This window comes from Helianthus annuus, chromosome 3 (genome assembly GCF_002127325.2).
Source record: "Helianthus annuus cultivar XRQ/B chromosome 3, HanXRQr2.0-SUNRISE, whole genome shotgun sequence".
NCBI lineage: Eukaryota > Viridiplantae > Streptophyta > Magnoliopsida > Asterales > Asteraceae > Helianthus > Helianthus annuus.
The window spans coordinates 15,745,137-15,751,370 of NC_035435.2; positions in this window are offsets into that span (position 1 = coordinate 15,745,137).

Genomic DNA, 6,234 nt, shown 5'->3' on the forward strand with positions numbered 1-6,234 from the left:
GAAATACCAGATTTTAATGTATTGATACCATAGAATACTGAAATCCGAGGGTTGGGGTCTTGGTGTAATGCCCAAACCAAACAAAAACATGAACTTCCAGGTACTACCGTAAGTTACGGTGGTACCGTAACTTACGGTAGAGATCAGGGTCTTACGGTGGTTCACTACTGTTTTACGGTGGACCAAAAGATTTCCAGGACTCACCGTAACTTACGATGACACCGTAAGTTACGGTGGAACCAGAATAACTTTCATATTTTTGTTATTTCTAATGTGATGTTAAATCTTGGGATTATATTATATATCAATGTCAAAACTAATGATTTAACGGTTTTGATCATAGGTAATTTGGTGGATCTTACGGGTGGCGATCAAGTGATTAAATGAAGAACCGAACACTCCATTTTGAAGCTTCCGCAATGTTTTAGATCTTTTGTAGTATTTGTGTATGGGTTAAAAACACATGTTAAACAAATTTTATAAAACGCTTTAACTTAGTCATTAGTTGACTAAGGTCTTTGTTACTTATGAACTTCGTTAACGAATGACATGCTATTTAATCAATATTTTTACTAGAAATGGTGTTGTTTATTATTAAAAACAAGTGAAAAATTTAAGGGTGTTACAAGTTGGTATCAGAGCTTAAGGTTGTCTACAAGTGTTCGATTCAAGCTTAATCGACCGTCCGGTAAGAATTAACTTCAGCTAATAAATTTTATATTACGTAAAGAATAAGAAATGAATAAATATGCATGAAAAAGAGCAAGTAAGCTCATTTAAATACAAGAAATGCACAAAGCAAGAACGATCAAATCAAGTTGTGAACTTGATTGAATCAAAGCAAGAACGATCAAATCAAGTTGTGAACTTGATTGAATCAAAGCAAGAACGATCAAATCAAGTTGTGAACTTGATTGAATCAAAGCAAGAACGATCAAATCAAGTTGTGAACTTGATTGAATCAAAGCAAGAGTGATTAAATCAAGTTATGAACTTGATTGAATCAAACAAGTAAAACATGTGTTATAAATGGAATGTTTAACAACTTATGTAAACATTTCAGAAATAGAGATGGCTGATGGAGGTAATGATGATGCGGTGCCAAGATCACCGAACAAATGAGGGAAGTGATTGCCGAAGAGGTTGGAAAGGCGATCGAAAACAGTTTGTCAGGCTTCATTGATAGAATTCAAAACACAGTTTTATCAATGGTAGAAGATAGAATCAAGAAACTAGACGATGACTCAAATTTAACAAAGGAAAAGCATGGAGGACGAAAGGCTTGTTCATACAAGGAATTCATGGCTTGTAAACCACCAATATATAATGGAGAGGTTGACCCAATAGTGTGCCAAAGATGGCTAAGTGATATTGAAGGGGTATTTGAGAGGACCCATTGTGACGTAGAGGACTATGTAGCCTATGGTACGGGTCAACTAAGAAATCAAGCGAAAGATTGGTGGGATAACAAAAAGAGAGAGATCGGTATTGAAGCTGCTAAGGTCATGACTTGGGAAGAATTCAAGACGCCATTTCTTAAGCATCATATCCCCAAAGCGGTTATGAATAAAATCAAGGAAGAGTTCATGCAACTTAGGCACAAAAACGAGACCATAGACAAGATTACGGCAACGTTTATGGATAAGATGAAGTTTTGTGACGATCTAGTGACGAACGAAGAACAAAAGATATACTACTATCATAACATGTTAAGCGCCGAATATAGGGAATTTATCACCCCTTCCAAATACGACACCCTTACCGAGATTATAAATGCTGCTCGGGAAAGGGAGATCGAATTGAAAAAGAGCATCGAAAGGGGTGAACGGAGAGCACAAGATGTGAATCCAAGCCCTACTAAGAGGGCACGAACAAACGAAAGCGCAAAGAAATCCGATACAAAAGGCGGGTCGCCAAGTTGCAGAATCTGCGGGAAGGGTCATAAAGGCGAATGCCGTTACAAGGATAAGCCTTGTCCCATATGCAAGAAGACAGGACATATGGCTATATCATGCCCGGAGAAAGTGACGGTTTGTTACAATTGTTATCGAACGGGTCACAAGAAGTCGGAATGCCCGGAATCGGTTGGAAAGAAGGATGGACAGGAACCGAAAGGTGAAGCCCCTAAAGCAAAGGCAAGATCTTTTCAACTAACCGTCGCAGAAGCAAAGGTTGAACCTGACGTGGTCTCAGGTATATTTGCTGTAAATTCGATTCCTGCACGTGTGTTATTTGATACGGGTGCGAATAAATCCTTTGTTTCATATGGATTTATTCGACATCCTTCATTTGTTCTAACAAAATTACCTGTGCCCTTAGAAGTGGAGATAGGTAATAATAAAAGCTTTATTGTCTGTGATGTATGTGAAAATTGTAAACTAAGCATTGACGATGAAGAATATTCGATAAATCTAATCCCGATGTCGATGGGAGAATTTCAAGTAGTCGTTGGGATGGATTGGCTATCTCGACACCATGCAAAGGTCGTGTGCTTCCGTAAAGAGATAAAACTGACATCTCCAAGCGGGAAACACGTTACCATCTATGGCGAAAAAGGAGGCAACCCCATAGTATGCTCAATGTTGAAAGCTCACAAGCTAATGAAGCGAGGATGCAAGGCATTCATGATATACGCAAATGAGCCCGAAAAAGAATCACGAAAGATTGGAGATGTACCGGTAGTACGAGACTATGAAGATGTTTTTCCGGAAGATTTACCGGGGATACCGCCTGAACGAGAAATAGGGTTCGGGATCGAATTGATTCCGGGCGCGAAACCCGTAGCAAAAGCCCTGTACCGACGTGCACCGTCGGAATTACAAGAGTTGATGTCCCAAATTCAAGACCTGCTTGGGGCGCACCGGTGTTGTTCGTAAGAAAGAAAGACGGGACCATGCGCATGTGTATCGATTACCGGGAGTTAAACAAACTCACGGTAAAGAACCGATACCCGCTCCCCAGAATAGACGACTTATTTGACCAACTACAAGGCGCGAACTGGTTTTCAATAATTGATCTTAGGTCGGGGTATCACCAACTAAAGGTCAAAGAAGAAGATGTGCCGAAGACGGCTTTCCGCACGAGATACGGACATTACGAATTTCTCGTGATGTCATTTGGGCTAACAAACGCGCCCGCGGCTTTCATGGACCTCATGAACCGGGTTTGCAAGCCAATGCTGGATAAGTCGGTCATCGTGTTTATCGATGATATCTTGGTGTATTCGAAAAGTGAAGCTGAACACGCACATCACTTACAAGAAGTGTTAGAGACACTTAGGCGAGAGAAGTTATATGCAAAGTTCTCTAAATGTGCCTTTTGGTTACGAGAGGTTCAATTTTTAGGCCATGTCATAAATGCCGACGGAGTATTGGTGGATCCGTCAAAGGTAGAGGCTGTGTCGAAATGGAATCCCCCGAAGAACCCTTCAGAAATTAGGAGCTTTTTGGGGCTTGCGGGGTACTATAGGAGATTCATTCAAGATTTCTCCAAGATCGCGTCTGATGCGTGGTTGTAAACCGGTGCTTGTTATTGTTTAACTTAACGTTTTTACGTAAGTTTTAGTTTCGAATAGCCTACTTTTAATCAAGAATGTGTTTTGCAGATCTGATGGAGTTTAAGGAGCTTTTCGGGTCACCGGGTTGAAAACCGGAGCACCGGGATGCGTTACGAATCAACCGGGAGTTCAAGAAGCAAAAATTGGGGAAACGGAGTTGGAAAGGCCGTCGGCGACGGGGGTATACCCGTCCCGGACGGGCCTTAGAAAGCCCCGTAGGACAAAACACTCGTATCCAGTCATTTAAGCCGTCGGGACCAGTTGTGTTTTTGGGGACCCGTCGGCGGCGGGGTCAGACCCGTCGGCGACGGGTAGTGGATTTTCAATACGCGAATTTTGTTACTTTGAAGGCTAGGATCGATTTTGGGGGATGCTCATTGATGGAAGACGGGAGTTAGAAAAAGAATTGAGTTTGAAAACTTCATCTTGGAGCCTTATTCACCAACCATTCCATCTTGAATTCCATCTATCATCACTATCATTGGAGATCATCAAGAATCATCATCACAATCTACACAATCAATCATTCCACAAACCCTAATCCTTCCACCATCATCATTCATCACCAACCTTCATCATTCACCAATCATCCAATCAAGCTTCAAGATGACTCCATCCGCATTCCAAACATCCGGTGATCAAGTTGCATCAACCATGAGCGGCTAATCATCTCGGTTTCACCCCGGTGTAGGTAGTTGTTAATTCTAGGGTTTCGAATTGTTCTTGTTTTAACTTAGTGACAATTTGTATTTGGTTTTTGAAACTCTTGACAATAGTATTACATTTGTTACGAATTCGTGAATTGTCGAGCGATGTTAAAAGTTATGACTTTGCGAAACGGTGATATGTAAGTGTACATTGTCATTGTTAGGATTTACTTGTGTTGATTACATAGTGTCTTTTTGTCCGTTCTTCGGGGCGTTGATAGTTAGTAGCACCTAAGTCACGGTACACTAAATCCGTTAATCAAATGCATTTGAGTTGAGACTAGAACTTGTAGAAATCCTAGGTTAATAATTACCGAAACCGGGTGTGATTCCTTTTTATTATTATTGTTCTAGTATCCAAAATTCTTGCAATCGTTAAGTAGTAGTTGTTAATTAAGTAATTTAATTTCAGTAATCCAATTTCACATCTTTCTACTAAACAAAAATACAAAAATATCTGGCAAGCTTCATAATTGTGACAAGTCTTTATAATTCAGTCAATTCCATACACAAACCACATACTCTTCGTGGTTCGACCCCTTGCTACCACTAGCTATTTGTTAAGGGTAATTAGGGCATATAAATATTATCTTTGACCAGAGCGCGACACTCCGATCAAATTTTGGCGCCGCTGCCGGGGAGTGCGTGCGCTTTGTGTTTGGATTTTGTTGAATTTGTGTGATTAACTGTTTAAGCTGTTTAGCTTTCTTTTTGTATTTGTCTTTTTGCTTGTTACGCGGGGTGTGTTACTTGTGCAGGTTATAGGTAGTGCATGCGTACACGAAATTCCGGGAGGACTTCACCTTTAGTCTACGAACCGGAAATCGAAAGACTCGCAAGAAGGAACCTAGCAAGCCGGTTAGAAGCAACTCTTGCTTCTAATCAAACCCACCAAACACCACAACTCACACCAACCATTGAAACCGATTCAATGGCAAATCAAAACTCCAATCAAAACCAGAATCAATTCCAATACCGGAGCAATTTTAATCCCGCCCAAAACACCCAACCTATACCTCAAGAACAACCGGGTGGTAACACCAACGCTAGACCACCCACTCCACCTTTCCGAAACCAAAATACCAACAACACCCAACGAACACCTCAACAACAAACCTTTCACCGACAAGCATCGTTACCTATCAACCTTGATGATCGGAATGTCAATTCCGATCGTAGAGGTAACCGTGATCGCGGCAATCCCGCAAATGAAGACCCGTTTTTCAACATCGACGATTTAAGGAATGCAATCCCCGATGATGAACCGTATAGTGTTCCCGGTTATCAATCGCCGGAACATGTAAGCATTCATACGGAAAATTCGGACGATGGGGGGTACTACGATGATCGGGTTAACGATGATGAAGATTGGGGCTTCGTGAACAGGGGAAACATTTACAATGCTAGAAGGTATGATGATGAGGAATTTGGCTACCAAAATGCCAATTATGTTGGAGACGATGAATACGGTTACGGAGGTGGAAGAAATGATGGTTATGGGAATAACCGTCAACCACGAAACAACAACCAACGGAACCGGAATGATGGGTTTTATAACAACAACAACAACGCAAACCCTAATCGGATTCCTCGTTTCGTGGGAGGTGGTAACCCAAGGGATAATCGAAGGGAGGATCGAAGAGGTGAAAGACGGGATAATCGAAGACCGGTCGATCAAGAAGTTAATGGTCCACAACGTCGTCAACAACCTCCACGGGGAGTAAATGACCGTTTCCGCCCGATAGTGACCGAGAATAATTCTCCGATAGTATGCGAAAGGAGGATGTTTGATTGTAAACCGCATTACATCAACATACTTCCTCACTTCAATTGTCCAATGATGAGCCGTACACACATTTAACGGAGTTCTCTTCCATTTGTGATACTATTGGGAGGCACAATTTCGCACTAGAGGAAGTTAAGCTTCGGTTATTTCAATTTTCATTGAAAGACAAGGCAAAACAGTGGTTC